General features: G+C 33.4%; 1 protein-coding gene across 3 annotated transcripts in view; it reads left to right on the top strand.

Moving 5' to 3' along the window:
• The first annotated feature begins 3,271 nt into the window (after positions 1 to 3,271).
• Positions 3,272 to 18,269, top strand: part of LOC118204584 (uncharacterized) — a 144,616-nt gene continuing 129,618 nt past the window's right edge. For all 3 annotated transcript variants that reach the window (XM_085808812.1, XM_085808814.1, XM_085808810.1), the window contains exon 1: positions 3,272 to 3,487. The gene's annotated coding sequence lies outside the window, so the exon portion shown is untranslated. The remainder of the gene's footprint in view (positions 3,488 to 18,269) is intronic.

Below are 18,269 nucleotides of genomic sequence, written 5' to 3'. Positions count from 1 at the left end.
TCTAAGCGCGCATCAAAGTCTACCAAATGGGTCGGAAGATACAATTCCTGCGGATCGAGTACCTGCCAAAAATAATAAAGTACCATAAAGTACCTGCCAAAAATAATATTAAATTAAAATTATGATCAGTTGTAAAACAATAATAACTTGTGCTGAATGAGTTGTATAGTAGCAATAAATTGTAAAAAGTAATATATTGTATTAAAAATAATTTATATTGCATGTTCAGTTTTGTAGTACATGCATTAATAAATTGTATTCTTTACATGATTTTTTTCAATTTGTAATGCATTGCATTAAAAATAAGTTGTATTGCACTTACAGTCTTGTAATACATACATTAATAAATTCTATTCTTCACATGATTTTTTTCAGTCTATTGAATTGAAATGAATTGTAAAGTAGTAATATATTGTAAAAATATTTTGTTTATAATAAATTGTATATTTTGTTATTAATTTTTGTTAATAATAAATTGTATTATACATGAAATTTTGTAACATATACAATAATAAATCGTATTCTATATATGATTTTCTCAATTTATATTATTGTTAATTATACTATAAATTATTTTATATTTATTATTTGTAATGTTACGGATCCCCAAACGTTTTAGCCTCGCGCCCTAACTGTGATCCTTCGTGATCGAATACGCGTGTAATTACGATTATAGTGTCCCATATATTTTTTGATGCTCTGAAAAATGAGATTCCTAGAAGAAAATAATATAATACAGAAGTGAATTTATCTAACAACTAACACTAAATTAATATTATAAATAAATTCGCAGTTACGAGTAAATATGTATTATCGTATAACAGGTTAAAAAGTATTTCAAAACTTTTCTCGATCCGCAGGAATTGTATCTTCCGACCCATTTGGTAGACTTTGATGCGCGCTTAGAAAGCATTGCTACAGAAGAAAAATTACTTGTTTATTATCTTTCTGAGGCTAGTTCATTTACTTGTGCTTTGAATTCAGCGAATAAGTAGCTGGAAATGATATAAACAATTATAAACTAAACCTTATAAACAAACTAAATATTTTTTACAGTTACCTTTCTTTTCTGAGAATGAATCTGGACGAAATAAACTGTAAAATAAATGAATGTATTGTGCAAGACATACATAATTTTGTGAAACCCAAAAATATTGTAGGAAAACTGGAGAAGAGATCCACAAATAATGTCTGAAATATCACATCTTATGTTGATACTTATGTGATATTTGCTGATATTTGTCTTTGTTCAACGTAAAATCTGGCATGATGCGATTAGCAAGAGAAAGAAGTGCAGTGACCTTCCTTGAGAAATGTTTTAATTATAGAAAAAGATGTAATGCGGAAAAAGTTTAAGTGATATCTGGAAAATTTAGAAACTTTAATGGATGCAACCCGCATCATTACCGTTGCAACAAATACAAACCTTATTTTTCTGCAAAAGCAAAAATTCATTTCCCACTGTTAAAAGTTCCGTTAAATGTTTCACCAAATTATAGTGCTCATAAAGTTTCAACCAAAGGATTTGGTTTTCCTTATTGTAAAGGACGTTTTTCCTTATTGTAGCTTGGAACTTTGGTTGAACCCTTAATTAAGTTTAATTTGAACCTTTAAATGAGAATGTTGAACTATTTCTCAGGAGTATGTTGAACCTATTAATTAGGAATATGTTGAACCATGAATTCGGAATAAGTTGGTTGTACAATGAACTGGTAATACGTGATAAGATTAACTGTAATTATAATAAACATTAACTGTGACAATTGTGAACCATGGCCTAGAAATATGCTGAACAAATTAATTGTAAGATAGAGTAAGTTATTAAGAGCCGATGGCATAACATTACAATTCATTTTTGAGAATATGATGAACATATATGTTGAATTAAAGTATGTACTTTTAATAAAATAATACTATGTATATAAAAATTCCAGGAGGCATGTCAAAAATCATTTCTAAAAATCATTTTTCAAAAATTCATTCCATAATTACACACATGACTGACAAGAATTTCATAAATATTTGTGTCTGGCATATAAATAATGTTATTTATTCATTAAGATGCATTCATTTCATTAATATTATCGAATGCGCGCAGGTTCGTAATGGATTGAATGCACATAGAACCGGTGATAACTTGATAAAATTTATTTTCCAAAAGAAACACTTAACAGTTGTAGAGCTTTCCACAGAAGTACTCGTACAGCTATTCTTAGTACGACAGAGCCCAATCAGTAGTTACCACTAAACTACTAAGAAAGTTAAACACAGCACAATGCAAAGCGCCTCGGAAGAGCGAAGCTTGCACGGAGATATCTCAGTACTGCTAAGTCAACTCTGAACTGATAAACTTAGAACTGATGCTCTCTCCGGTCTTATAGAGATTTCCTCCGGCTGACTCTAGAAGTCTCTAGTACCTTCTATTTCTCTAACTTACTGGAAAGCATATACGGTTAAAGTTAACATGCCCGGATACGGCTACAGTTACATATAGAGATCAATTATAGTTGTTCAATTACAGTTATAAAGAAACCGGACAAAAATGTCGCCATATAGTCGCTAAAACCAAAAATTAGTTGCCAAAACCCATCGCGCAAATTTAGCGAGACAGCCATTTACCTCAATGTTAAATAGACTTGTCTCTGTAATCTTATTTTTACGGTTGAGCTTCAACCTCTTCAGACTTTTCATCTTACATTTTTCAAAAGGCATCGTAATTTCTCTAAAATTCTTTACTTATATCCAAAATTCGTAACATTGCCCCCCTTTCCAAGGATTAAACGTCCCGGGCACTACAATCCCTGAGCAGGAAGCCATATCTATGACTAAGGAAAATCAGTGCAACACTAAAAGAATAATTTCAATAAATAACATACAACAAATTAAATACTAAATCAATAAATGAATGCATAAATTTACAAATTTATATACAAAGATTACCATGGTCTTAGAATATTATTGACATGTACACTACGGGAAAAAGGAGCTATGGTCATAGCAACGGGCTAGCGTATCGTAATGAACGATTTTAGACTTAAAAATTTGTTCACTTACGGAACCGAATTACAACAAAATGCCAACTAAAATTCCCTAAAGGTATCGTAATGAACGATTTTAGACTTAAAAATTTGTTGACTTACGGAACCGAACTACAGCAAAATGCCGACTAAAATTCCCTAAAGGGATAAACTACTGTTGGCTTTTCCAGCGACGGCGAGAAATTATAATTAGAACAGAGCGGAACGATGATGTGAAAGGATATATAGATTGATCCGGCACTGTGCTGCGTAAGATATTTAATATTTGTTTGAAACATGTTTGTTTTTGTTTTCAATAAATATTCAAAAGGCACCTATGGTAAAATGAACGAGTCAACACTTCAAAACGAAGATACTACATTGTTGGCGATTCCAGACGTGATTATGATTAACTCTTTGGATTAATTGCTTTGGTTTGGAAGTTTCTGATTCACCACTGTGAAATTGAGGTAGGTCCCCTTAGATTCAGTTTTTGAGGTGTTATGAATTTGTCTGTGATAGGAAGTTTTGAATTTATAGTGGTCATTTGATTATTTAGTTATAAATTGAATTGGAAAATTACTTTTTTAAACAGAAGTAAGACGAAACTGCTTTAGACAGCTTTTCTAATCTTTTAACAAAAATTGGAGACGCAATAAATAAACTTTTAAGTGAAACTTTAAGTTTTGATTGAAAAGATAGAGAATTTTGAGGATTTAGAAAATGAAATAGAAGCGATAATCGGTATAGATGTGTTAGAAAACGAAATTCTTGAGAGTGAAGAGTATCAGGAACGCGGTATTCAATAGGAAGCGAAAACAGGCATATAAGAAAGTGTTCTTACGTGGCTTCGCGAAGAGAAATTCAGGTTAATAATTCGAATGAAAATGTTAGGCTGTAACAACGCGTAGTAAGAAACGAAAGTAGTGTAGTTAAGCTTCCGAAATTAAGTACTGAGACATTTTATGGTGATTGTAGTTCTTGGTTGGATATCTGGAATTCCTACGAAGTAGCTATTCATAATAACGATTCTTTAAGTAATGTTGAGAAGTTTTCGTATCGAAAAACATTTTTAAGAGTTACTGCCTTGTCAGCAATTTCGGGATTTTCGTTCGTTTATGATTCCTCAATTAAGTTGTTAAAAGAAAGATTCGGAAGGCTAGATTTGATTATAAGTTCGCACGTAAATAAACTGCTGCTGATTGATTCCGTTATGACATGCGCGAGCGTTCCAGCAGTGCGAAGAATGTGTGATACGATTGAAATTCAAATTCGTTCATTAAAGTCTTTAGGTGTTGTAGCAAGCATTTATAGTAGTTTACTTTGCCTGGTAAAACTACAAAAAATTCCAGAAGAGTTAAATTTGTATTACAATAGAGAACGCGAATCGCGTGAATCATTTAATACAGAACAATTAGTTGAGTTTTTGAGAAAGGATGTAGAAATAAGAGAAGCGTCTTCTATATTATGAGATTCAAAAAACTTTAAACGAAATTAAATTCCTGTTAGCAATAGGGGAACGAGTCTAAATTATCAGAATAAAAATTATGTAGACTCAAAGCGAAACATTTCAAAAGCGCGCATTCCAACAGTGGCTACTTTAACTGTCGTAGCGAATGAAATATGTCCTTTTTGCTCGGATAAATCTCACATAAACCTCAGAAATGTCTTTTGCTATAAACCTAAGAAAGAAATTCGTTAAAAACCTAGGGACGATGTTACATTTTTTCTAAAACGTTGACTTACATCAAAATTTTGCTGAAAAAACACCTGCTGTGCAAAATATGTAAAAAAAAAACTCACAATTATTTAATATACGATAAGGTTGAGCCGACAAATAATTCAGCCGAATCAAGTAGTAAAGAAATGGAGAGCAATTTACCTACGGTACAGTCAATTATGTTTCGGAAATAAAAGTTTTAAATTGTAAACAAAATCGAGAGAGCTGGAATAGCGTCGCCGGTTTTATTACAAACATTTAACGCTATAGTAAAAATAAATAAAACAGGCGAAATGGTGAGGGTGTTAATAGTTATAAAAAAGAAAACTACCGACTCATTAGGATTGAAGGCTACCAGATGTGAAACATTCGAAATATATAGCTTAGAAACAGCAGCATAAGAGAGTTGAACTTGATTTATAGAATAGAATCAACCCTAGTAAAAAAAGCACAGAAGCGGTGGTAACTGATTAATGCGATTACGCAAGACCACATAGAAGTTTCTTCAAAGTGGATTAGAAACATGGCTCTAAGTAAAGGAATAAAATTGGCCGATAATGGAAATACGAAAGAGATACACATTTTGATCGGCTTAGGTTACATTTGGGACATTTTATTAAAGAAACAAGATTAGGGAAACGATTAGCTATTACAGGTAGTTTGTTTGGGTTTGTAATCCATGGTAAAGAAATGGGATCGGATAATCATGGAAATTATGATTATGATAAGACTTGTGTAAACCGTATCTCTGTGAAGGAAGAAACAGATTTTGAAAGAGTAGGGAATTTATGGGATTTGGTGGCTAGGAAATTTCGCGATCAGATGAAAATGTCATAGACATGTTTGAAAGAAATACCATGTTTAAAAATGAGAGATATGAAACTAAATTATTATGGAAGGTGGGTTGTTACGCACTGAACAGTAATTATGAAGTTGCAAAGAGACGTTTTATAAGCTTAAATAACAAACTTAGGCATGATCCGCATCTGTACTCAGGTGCCGTTAAAGTACAGATGCCGTTATAAAGAAATAATTAATGAGCATTTGGCTTTTCCCGCGCCGGGAGGAAAATATAATTAGAGCAAAACCGAGCGATGATATCAAGAGATGCATAGATTGATCCGGCACTGTGCCGGGTAAGATATTTAATATTTGTTTGGATCATATAATTAGAACAAAACCGAGCGATGATGTGAAGGGATGCATAGATTGATCCAGCACTGTGCCGGGTAAGATATTTAATATTTGTTTGGATCATGTTTGATATTGTTTTCAATAAATAATCAAAATTGTAAAATGAACCTATTGTAAAATGAATGACTCAACACTTCAAAACGAAGACACTACAGCCTGTTTAGGACTGTGTAAGGACCGTCCCAGGGTGACTATAGTTTAGAAGAAAGTCCTTTTCAAATCGGATTCTATAACCACACTTGTCACCCTCGTTGGATCGATGTCCTGTAGCTTTCGTGTCGTAGGAGATTACTCCGGTACGGCATGGATTACTTCTGTATGACTGCAGATGTAAAGGCGTCATTTGGGTTTTTGTCTACGCCGAGTAGTTTACAGAGTTCTTTAGTTAATGCCGAGGTAAAATTTCTTCCTTGATCTGAATATAGCTGAGGCGCTCCTGGAAATCCAATGATGTAGCATTAGTTCTGCTACCGGGACAGCCTCTTGATCAGGAACAGGACAAGCTTCAGGCCACTTGATGAAGTAATGAATGACAACCGCACATCTATTTGTTGTGGTAGTTCGTGGCAGAGGTCCTAGGATGTCATAGGCGATGCGTTTAAAAGGCGCACCTACGCTGTAACGTTGCAGCTTGTCTCGCCTGCATTTGTTCGGTCCTTTCCGTCCTGCACAGGCATCGCAAGATTGTTACAACTTCTGTATGTCATACCTTGCATTACTCCAGTAGAAGCGCTTTCGAACTCTATGTAAAGTCTTCATTATTTGGAAGTGCCCTCCATAATCTTTCAAGAATGTCAGGGATCCGGGATCTTGGAAGTGTAAGTTGACATCGGAATGACTTTCCATCATCCGCTTCGAACTTCCGGTACAAGACGCCGTTTCGAATACGGAGTGAGTCCCAGAGAGCCTATTTTGACCAAGTCCCATAGGACAATAGATTGAAGTATCGTGTCAGGTAGATTTCCTATTCAAAGATTCCATTAATTCAATTTTGGGTTTTATGTTACCGCTTTCCAACTGGTCTCCCCTGTCTTCTTCGTCACTCCATGGGTCTCGACTGGCCGATGCTGAAGGTGTAACCTGATGTGCGACCGCATTAACCAGATCGTATTTCGCTTCGACCCTGGAACAATAATGGCAGATTTTAGCTCAGGGTCTTCTAGACAGCTCGTCGGCATTTTCGTGTGATAATCTCTCCCAATGACGGATTGTTATATCATATTCCCTTAGTCTCTGTACCCATCTGGCTATTTGGCTTTCGGGACTCTTGAAATTTAATGGCCAGGTCAATTATCTGTGCGGCGCGGGAATTTTCTGCCGTAGAAGTAATAACGGAAATGTTCTACGGCTTTAATTATGCCAGGCAACTCTTTTCTTGTGACATAGTAATTCCTGTCCTGTTTAGATAGACACTTGCTCAAGTATAGTAATATTTTTCCTTGACCGTTGATTTCTTGGGATAAAACAGCATCGACACTCTGATTGTTCGCATTCGTGTCAAGAATAAGTGGTTTGTTGAGCTGAGGATACGTCAGGATTGTCGCATATCTTAAAGCCTCCTTCAGTTTATTAAGTTTATCCTCACATTCTTTTATCCGCAAGAACCTTTGCTTCTTCTCATGATAGAGCACAATTAGTAGTTACCACGTCAAACCGCTTACTAAGAAAGTTAAACACAAGACAATGCAGAGCGAATCTAAAAAGCAAAGCTCACGTGGAGGTATCTCGATACTCCGAGTCACCTTGAACTGACAAACCAAGAACTGAATGAGTTTTCCCCGTCCCCCGAGAAATATCTGGTATGGAAGAGTTACATATAAGCGCCGCATACGGTTTCTGTTACATATAGGAATCAAGGGTATAGTAGTTGGGGAAGACTGACTGCGATACCGAAGATCCCGGGATCGAATCCCGTAGGAGGCATGGATGTAAAATGTCTGTCCTTTCATAGGACATAACAGTGCCCGCCTATTAGGTGCCTGTAGAATGAAATGACCACCAATTCTGGCCTTCGGAGTGGCCAATGACGTTATATGCAGATGTCCGAAATTGGGAAAAAAAATCACAGATATTCAGTTCCAGTGCCAGACCAAAATGTCGTCAAATGGTGGCCAAGTTTGGCGACTATTTGCGACAAAACCATTGCTAACTTGGCGATATCTCGCTAATTTAGCGAGATAGCTGTTTACCTTGCCTTTGTACTCTTACTTTTCCAGAGAGATTTGTTTCTTCAGACATTACATGTTATATTATACAAAAGGTATTATCATTTATCATGTAATTTCACAAAAATTATTTGCATGCATACAAAATTCGTAAGAATAGGACTGCTATTCAACTCATTTATAATTTTCATAATTAATAGATAAGCCGGCATGGTTTGGCCAAAAAAGTTTAACATACTTACATGAATAGTTCTGAAGTCAGTTCCATACATGTTTCTAGATCTCATATTTTACATCTTTACGTGAGTTAACAATTATAAATAAGCAGTTTTAATACATTGTTAAAAAATAAATATAAAATTTGATTAATAAAACTGAAATATATCAATGTGAAAGAATTGTAAGGTTTATTAGCCCAGAGGATTGTTAGCGCAAGAAGGGCAGTTAGCCTCGAAACGGCATTTTGCGTCGGATCGCTATAAACGGCGTGTTGCTTTTTAAATTGTTGCTACCAGATATTATCCCCTTATATTTAAAGAAATTAAATAATGAAGAATTCTACATGAATATGTGTGTTTCTCGCTTTGTGAAAAAACGACGGTACCTAGAGATATCAGATTTTGAATAACGTAATCCTCCACCCGAACATGGGCATTTGGAAGCCCGTATTTTGAATTTCGAATTTGTTTTATTATCTATTTTACATTTTCTAAAACTTTTGTAAATGAATTTTTGATTAACAAACTCAACGATTTAAAAGCGAGCAATGGCAACACTGTGCGAGAAAAATAAACAAAAAATATTTTTATCCCAGTGCTCGAAACTGTCTATCGGAAAGATGTGCTGTTTTTAAATATTTTGTAATATTGTTGAATTGAATTTTATGCGGTTTAAGCGCGAAGAACATGATATTTTAGAAATAAAGGTAACGCACAAAACGCTAAAAAACGCCTCTTTGGGCATAATATAAAATCTGAAAGATTTCAGTTTTTTTTTTTTTTTTTTTTTTTTTTTTTACTGCAGTTATTTTATGTTGGAAAATTTGTCCTCTCTTCTCCCTTTGTATTTTCCTGCCGGAATACAAATTAAATTGAGTGTGTTTAAGTGAAGGTTTGAAATAGTTTAGGCAGAGCGTTTTCTGCCTGATGAAAGCCAGGTTACTAGCTTGCTATTCTAAGATAAAAGATCCTGTCCTCGCTGTTGCTTTAATTCTGCCGATAGTGCATTCACGCAGGTGGTAAGCTTAAGAGCTAACTTTCGCTTTAATTTACTCTGCGCAGCCTTTGGCTATTTGATACTTAGATTTAGTTCACTATAAGGTATATTTAGTAAAAGACAATTCCTCACACAACTTATGCACGTAACAAGTCAAACGCAAGTAATCATTTAGTACAGACTGCCAAAGAAGCTTTTCCTCAGCGCTTTAGAATTAGTTCCTTCTTAATTCAATTTTACATTAGTAAAGTTACATTAGTAAAAGTAAAATTACATTTTACATTAAAAGTAAAATTACATTAGTAAAAGTAAAATTACATTAGTATAAGTAAAATTACATTTTACATTAAAAGTAAAATTACATTAGTAAAATTGAATTACTTGCTGCTGCGCTATGCTAAATAATCGAAGCTCATCTTAAACTAATTTATTACAGTTTGCCTTGATTATAAGTTTACACAGCTTTTATTTCATGTTTATTTGCTCTTCTAGGAAAATGCATAGCGTTGTGTTAGTACTGTTCGTATACTGATATCAGTATATTTTGAATATTGTATCACTTTGAAGCAACAAAATTAAAAATGGAGTAGTTTCAGAATATCCAACTACAAATACAAATCAAAAACTCATATTCCATGAATCTGAATAAAGAATATCCTTTATGTTTATTTACTTTATCTTGAAAGGGGTTAATATTTAAGTTGAAATAACTTTAAACATAATACAAGTATTTAAGTTTTTTAAACTTTTATGATCTATTGATCTACGTTCACTCATAGGTCAGTTAAGGCAAATTAAGGGCCACCAGTGGCCGCGCGGTCAAGTCGCTGAACTCTGGTAGTTTGGTCTGGGGTTAGAATTCCTGCAAAAGGGCTGTCTGGATGGGTGTTTTCGTGGTTTTCCCCATTTCTAACATGGTTGCGAGCCAGTTTCCCTTGGAAAGTTCTCGCCAAAGGCATTCTCCTCTTAGGCAGATAGCCCTCGATTGTTTAGCCGGAATTAAATAACTCAAATCCAAACAAATGAAGCTTGAAATTTTGTCAGCCATACAGAGGAAATGTACGGCTCTGGAGTCAACTTTTCTTGAAAACTCCTCCCTGAATGCATCCCCCTCATCGGGGATACCTGAATACTTTGCTTTAATCAGTTAAACTGTTATAGAAAATTGTTATGTATTATTTGTTGTGTACAATTATTATGTATTATTTTACTATGCATAAGGTATTTAGCAATTATATTATTTTACTGTGAACAATAAATTTGTAATGTTCGTATTTAAGAATTAATGCATAGTACTTAGTATTGTTTAAACTTTACTCAATTACGGTAAAGCTCCTTTAAGTTTAGCTGAAGATGGGATTCAGAAAAAAGGGCGAGGCTTATTATATCCGTTTCCCACGGAAGCGGTCAGTTGCGGCCAGCTGCAATTTCCTCTTTTCGCGGGGTTTGAAAACACGTGTTTCGCACGTTCAGAGGCCAGTAGTTCTAAGGGGCGGCGATTATTTGATAGAGTTATAGGTTGGAAACATTCCTCTTTGCGTGGGAAAGAAAGGGTCTGTCACCTTGTAGAGAGTTCTGAATTTCTGCGAATTCTAGAGGCTATTTATTGGCTTTGTTCTAGTGGCTAGAGGGAGTCCAAGTTTTTTTTTTGGCTAAATTTTAATTTTATTAATGTTTGAGCCAATGGTGAATTAGAGGCGTTTCTTCGTGCGTGTCAACCGAGTTTTTTTAAGCCGTTGCATGAGAGACAGGTGCCGATTTTAGAAGTTCTTTTAGCAGATTTTGGCTGATTTTGTTAGCATATTTTTCAGAGCTTTAGCTGGTTTGATACCTTGACGGCGGCTCCTTCGGGCCCGGCCGCGGTCATTGAGGTGCTAAGATGGAGCGGAGGAAAAAAAAAAAAAAAAAAAAAAAAAAAAAAAAAACGCGGCAGCTATTTGGGGGTCGATTGCAGTTTAAAACTATCTCTGAGATTCTGGTTACGGAGACCTGTCCGAGATAGTGCGGGTGCTCGTCGTGTTGGACGGCGGCGATTCCTGGCCTGCGGCCTATTATTTTCGATTTCGTAGCTGATATTTTTTACCACTTGTGGAAGAGGAGTCTGAACTGCTCGTGCTGGAGTTCCTGTTTTGCTTTGGAAAATATGGAAAGAGGGAAATCGTCATCTCCTGAGTCTGCCTTGGTCTATTGTCTTCAGTTTCGACCTCCTTCTATTTTCTTCAGTGGAACTTCAAAATTTTAGGGAAGTTGATTTTGTTGAGTTAAAATGCTGCTTGACGGAGGTTAGTGCTGGAACTATGAAAAAATTCCCTTGTGCTTCCCGTTGGACAGACTTCAGTATCGGTTCCTGAAAACGATGAAGATTTGGCAGATATTGTTTCGACGTTTTGTGACTAGATCCGGGCAACTCCCTGACTCTCTCAGATCTGTGCACGCGGATTTCGTGAGTGATTTTATATTGTCATTGGTGCTTTTCTTTTGATAATTAATCTTTATAAAGTTTGAAATGTTTAATACTAAAGCTAGAGCTGTCATGTTTAATACTAAAGCTAGAGCTGTCATGTTTAAGTAGATGAAAATTGAATATTTATTGTTACTAAATTTCTAGCTGAGAAGTTAATTTTTTTATTAACGTTTAATTGTCAGAATTTAATTGAAGTAATTGGAGGAAGTGAATTTTTGTTTTAATGTTTAAGTGCTATGTTCATGTAATTTCAGTTAACCGAGGATGAATATGTTGATGTGTCACAGTTGAAAGAAATATGATTTATTCTAAATTAGCTTTTATAAATGAGTTTAAACTTCTTGAGTTCCTGTCTAGAATGACTAAGAACTGTGACGTGTTTCAAAATGATTTAGTATAATTTGAACAACGTTAACTATGAGATTGAAATAATGAGTATATTGTAAGAGTATGTTTTGCAGAGGTAGTCTGATCAGCTATTTAAAATTATAATATTTGGAATATTTAATAAATTAGTTTTTTGATTTAATTAGTGTAGTATGTTTCTCTTGAGCTTTAACTGTGGTCTACTGTAGGTCACGAAGACATGGTTTTACGTCTATACGAACCTGGGTATACTGCGGTAGTAGAAAAATGAATTTTGAGAGTTGTGACTATACGGTCGGCTTAATTAGTTTATTTGGAATTTGATGAGTAGACTTCTTAAATGTGAGATTTATCCTTCTCTGGTGTTCTTAAGAGTTCTGAGTGGTATTTTAAATGTAATGTGTTTTATGGCTATCTCTAGATTTTATATTGAAATTTATGTGTTTTTCGGTTGGATATCGGAATTAGTTTTATTTTAGTGAGAGAGTGTATGTTACGGAATCTGTTGTGGAATTGCCTTTTCGCATTTTGTTGAGATAAATAATCTTTGTTTTTACCAAAACACCAGGGAGGATATTTTCTCTTTATTTTTTTGATATAAAGTTTAAGATTTGATTATGAAAGCAAAAGTTTAGTTTAGTTTGAGTTTTCTTTCTTTCTTTCTTTCTTTTTTTTTTTTTTTTTTTTTTTTTTTTTGTGTGTGTGTGTGTGTGTTTGTGTGTGTGTGTATTTTTTTTGTTTTGTTTTTGTTTTGTCGCGCCACCAAAGAGAAGGTTAGTTAAGAAAAAGTGAGCTTAAAAGTTAAATGAGTGAGAAAGTTAATTTAATTTTATCTTTTTTTTTTTTTTTTTCTACGTAATAAAACCAACCAACTTAACCCTATCTATGTTTGTGTGCGTATGTATATAATCTGCATGCAGGTTAGTTTCTAAACGGGTGTCAGCTTTCGTTATCCGAGTTGGCCTCGGTACAGATTATTCGGATAATCGAAATTCGATTGTACCATATATTAGACTCAATGTATGTTTCTTAAATATGATTAATAATGACAGCTAGAATAGGTAAAATAAATTATAACTAGCGCTTTACATATTATTTGAATTAAAAAACATGCGTTTAAAAAGTAAAATGTTATTTTGGATAATTTTATAAGTAAAATTAAATTAATTAGTAAAAATCATTCAAATCAAAAATTATTCTTAGATAACGTAAAACCAAGATTAATGTCACTGGTTAAAAATATTCAAGAAAATTTCAAAGCTTTGTATATTTATCTCATTTTCCCCCCTACACATCATGGCCTTTTATCCTCGGTACTCTTATAGTAATTTTTTTTAATATTTTACCGGCATTTGGTAATAATCGTTGTCCATAAAGTTAATAAATTTCACTACAGAGTTAACAGAAAAGTCCTGCATTTAAATCTTTGTGTTATGGCTGCTATTCATGAAAGCATCTAGGTTAAACATGAACTGAATGTTGGTTATTACCTTTACCATTTAATATTTTCCCAGTTTTGTCACTAACAAAATGCTGCACCAAGAATTTGTGTTTAGTTGATATTTTAATTGGTTAGACTCTAACCAATTGTTATTAATTATTTCTCTAACCGTTAGAGAAACAATTAATTATATTTTTAAACAACTGAGCTTCCTTTTCAAAAGATAAAATACACATGAAAAGAAATTCCAGTAGCGCATGTTATTCCCCATATCCAAGAAAAAAAAAAAAAAGAAAGAAAGAAAGAAAAGAGAGAAACCACAAGTGAATTACATTTTTTCTCTTTCTTAATTTCCATTATTTTAAATAGTTAATTTAAAATAAGAATTATTTAATAGTAGAAAATCTGATATAGGGGAGCAATCAATGAATTTTTAAACTTCTACGTGCAAAGTTTGTACTTTATGGGAAAAACTTTATGTTCCACGTAAAATCATGGAAAAACGTGATTTCGCAGGAATATCAGTTAGTTGCCAATTCTGCTGTGAAAAAATGCTATAAGTTTGGTAAAATTTTAAGAAACTCAGCGACTTAACATTGTAACATCACAAAAGCACAGACTGGGGGCAAAACATGAACATTACAATTAAAAATAGAATTTTTATCCCCAGTTTGGCACAGAAAATGCACAGAATTCCTTGAAATCAAACTTTTGCACCAGTTTAATGCTGAGCTGAACCAGGAAATACTACAAAATATGTAATTTTTAGGCTACCTTATTCCATAAAACACCATATAAAATAAATAAATAAAAATAGTATATTTTTAAACACTAAATTTGATCAAACAATCATACATCCAAATAGAATATTTGACAACAAAATTGAACACCAAAAACTGCCCACCAGCGGCCGAGCGGTTAAGTCGCTGAACAATGGTAGTTCTGACTCGGGTTCGATTCCACGCGAACGGGCTGAGTTCATGGGCATTTTCGTGGTTTTTCCCCATGTGTAGCGCATATACGAGCCAGTTTTTTATAGAAAGTCCTCCACGAAGGCCTCTTCCTGTTTGGCAGATAGCCCTAGTGTGCCTTGCCGTAATCTCAATAAACTAAATCAAATTTAAAAAAAAAAAAAAACATTGCTTGCAAAAAGGAAAGCTTAGGGAATATTTAAAGAAGGTTTTACTGAAACAATAACATTTAGCAAACGAAAGGTTTTGCAAACTAGTTGTCAAGATTTGCAAGCACTAGAACAACAAATTATGCTTGCTGACAGGAATTTCATTTAAATTTTTATATTTAGCGATTATTTACTTGTGTAGCGATTATTATTTATATTGTGTATTCCTATAAAACAGTTTTTAAAAGTTAAATCAAGGAAAATATTATTTAAGGTGAATAATATATTAATAATAAAGTACATCCCACTAAGTATTATTTGGGATGAAATTTTCTGACGCTTATAAATTTTGTTAAATTTTCCCATTTTTTTCCTGCCTCTAATATCCCTAAAATGAATGAGTATATATATATATATATATATATATATATATATATATAAGTTCGCTGCAATGTTTCTACCTACTACTATTCTTTCAAATCTTTCTGCAGCATTATGCGCAAACGTTTTTGAGACCAGATAGGTCTTACGTCTAATTACCAGTTAGCTTTACATTTTCTTTTTCAATTATATATATATATATATATAGTATGGATGCACACTTTTAAAATAATTCTACTTTAATTAAACTTAGGAGATAATATAATCAATTAATCAATACTGTTTAGGAAATAAATTATTATATATATGGATATATATATATATATGGATATATATATATATATATATATGGGGAAGGATTGATGATAAGTAAAACTACAACTCATGAAGTTAAACTATGATTTATTTATTTATATTAGAATGAAAAGAAAAGTAAAAAGAATAATCATCAAAACATTTTTGGACACATCCGTCCTGAGTATCGTTCACGGCTCATCTCGTCTGACCACACCCTAATCTAGATGGCGCTCTTACATAATCTAACGAAATTCCGGTTCCCAGTTTTCAGTGGCTTTCGCGAAATTCATCACTAGGCGGCGCTCGCATTCTGCTACACTTTTGCTATACATTCTCTATGTGTAATGTGGCTTGTTATTAACAAAAAGTGTATTTTATTAAAATGTGCCGCTGTAACAAATAGTAACATAGGATGGTATATTGTTGCGTGCCATACTGCAAAGTTTTTTCCCTTTAAAAAAATTTTTACGATTGTATTTCAATAATTATTGCCAACATTTAACTATTGAACGGATAGCATTTCCATCAGTTTCATGTAATACAAATTTAATACAAATACATGATACAAAATTTCTTAAACAAAAGCCATCATCACGTAAAATTTTAAAGCTTTAAAATTCTTTTGATATGTTTCTTTCCCTCAGCTTTTGTATAGAAAGAAGCTTCTGAATATGTGTGTACGTGTGTTCAGCTTCATGTCATTTTTTCGTCGTCTTGAAGTAAAAATATATTTTTTTAAAATCATACTGGAGATAATCTCTGTTTTCCGCATAAATGATATTTTGACCTATCATATATATGTATATACATATATATTAGCATTTCGTATAAAATATATACGTGGATGCATTCTTAAATTTTAATTGCATTAAATTCATATATATATCTATATACATATGAATTTAAATGCATTAAATATATATATATATATATATTTTTTTTTGTGGTTGTACTTGAAGTAATATATGTAATTAATAGAGGTAATACTTTTTGTTTTAGGGAATATGGCTTTATTTTTTAAAATATGCGGTCAATGATATTGAAATACTTAGTATTCAACATTAGCAGTCTCAAAATTTTATACTCCCTCCTTACTGATCGATGAGTCCCAAACTAGTTGCGGCCCACCAGCGGCCGAGCGGTAACGTCGCTGAACACTGGTAGTTCGGTCCCAGGTTCGAATCCCGCGAACGAGCTGGCTGCATGGGCGTTTTCGTGGTTTTCCCCATGTGTAACGTGTATACGAGCCAGTTCCCTTAGAAAGTCCTCCACGAAGGCATCCCTCCCTTAAGGCGAGATAGCCCTCTAGTGCTTTGCCATAATCTAATAAAACCAAACCAAAACCAACCCAAACTAGTTGCTACATTTCAAGTAGGTGGAGTCAAAATAACTTTCGATGCAGTTTAGCACATCAACATCAGTAAAATTACACAATGTGCTATAAGGAATGTAACGCTGCATACTAGATTTTCATTCTCAGTTTCTACTTTCAACAAATATAGCACTTATTTTGGGACAATTTTATAGACGCAAATGTAGAGGGTTCGCATGCTGTTAAGCCACGCCCCATTTTGTAAGGACTATACCGCCCGTATTTCAGGAAGATCGTGTTTATGTGATTAAGGCAAAGCCTCGAGGTCTGCCTGCCTAAGGTGAAGGATGCCTTCGTGGAAAAATTTCTGAAGCAAACTGGCTCGTATAGACGAGGCAGATCATTGAATTTACATTTAATTAGCCTGAAGATTTTAAACGATTATTGATGGATGAGTCCTTACAAAATGGGGCGTGGCTTAAGGGTGTGGGAAAGCTGGATTTTTGAAACTAATTTGGTACTGATTTAAGGAGGGAATACTTGGTAAGTAAAGTTGTTGTTGATTGATAACGTAGCACCCTGAAAATTCTGGAAAATGTGCAAACAGAATCATAAAATCTTCAGTATCAATAATCAGTACTCAAATGTAGCAATAAATTTGGGACAGAGGGAGTATATGATTCATTGTGATTACTGTGACACATGTTATTATTACATGCTGTAGGTAATATTGAAATACTTGGTATTCATCACTAACAAGCTTAAAATTTTACATAAGATTCATAGTAATTAATGTCATGTATATCATTATTATATGCTGTAGGTGATATTGAAATACTTGGCATTATTTTGAATATCTGTAATGCTGTATTTACTCTTCAGAGCTCTAAATCTGCGTTATTTAAAATTTTACTTTTTTAATATTTCCTAAAAAGTATTTTATAATAATTAAAAAAGAGAAAAAAATCTTCAATATCTGAAACCAAATCTCTTTTAGAAATACTTTTTCTCTTATGTATTAACAAATTTAAATCATCATTTATTAATTTCTTAATTACATATTTAATAGTGGCTCCAAATTATTTTGTTGCACAGGACAACTGATATTAAATACGATGAAAGTTTTACGCTGAAATATTTTATGTTCTGAAGCTACCTGCTAACTTCGTACTACATAAATAATTTAAAAGTAAAACATTTGCTCTAACTTACCCTTAAATTAGAATAGGTAACTCAAATAAGTACAATTAAAAATAGCGTATATCTAGATGCAAGCAGGAATTAAAATCAGAATCAAGTAGCTGAGGTTATATACGAAAAAAAAGGGGGGTAACTTTAAATTTCATGCTTTCTTTCTAAATAAAAATATTTTATTAAAAAGAAATGCATAATTTCTGACTACTACAGATTAATCGTTTTTAAATATTGCATATAACAAGACAATTATTTGTCTGGGGTACCATTCTGCTAATTGTTAACGTCGCAAAACTTAGCGGAATAGTAGCGCCCTCTTGCGGTCAGTATAAATTTCACGGAGAACACCGAAAACACAAAAGAATATTTTCAGACAGGCAGGC

This window comes from Stegodyphus dumicola, chromosome X2 (genome assembly GCF_044657685.1).
Source record: "Stegodyphus dumicola isolate Sdum_Otavi_A_Nest chromosome X2, ASM4465768v1".
In the NCBI taxonomy this organism is placed as follows: domain Eukaryota; kingdom Metazoa; phylum Arthropoda; class Arachnida; order Araneae; family Eresidae; genus Stegodyphus; species Stegodyphus dumicola.
Note: the sequence above shows the minus strand (reverse complement) of the source record. Positions and strands in the feature narration are given on the sequence as shown.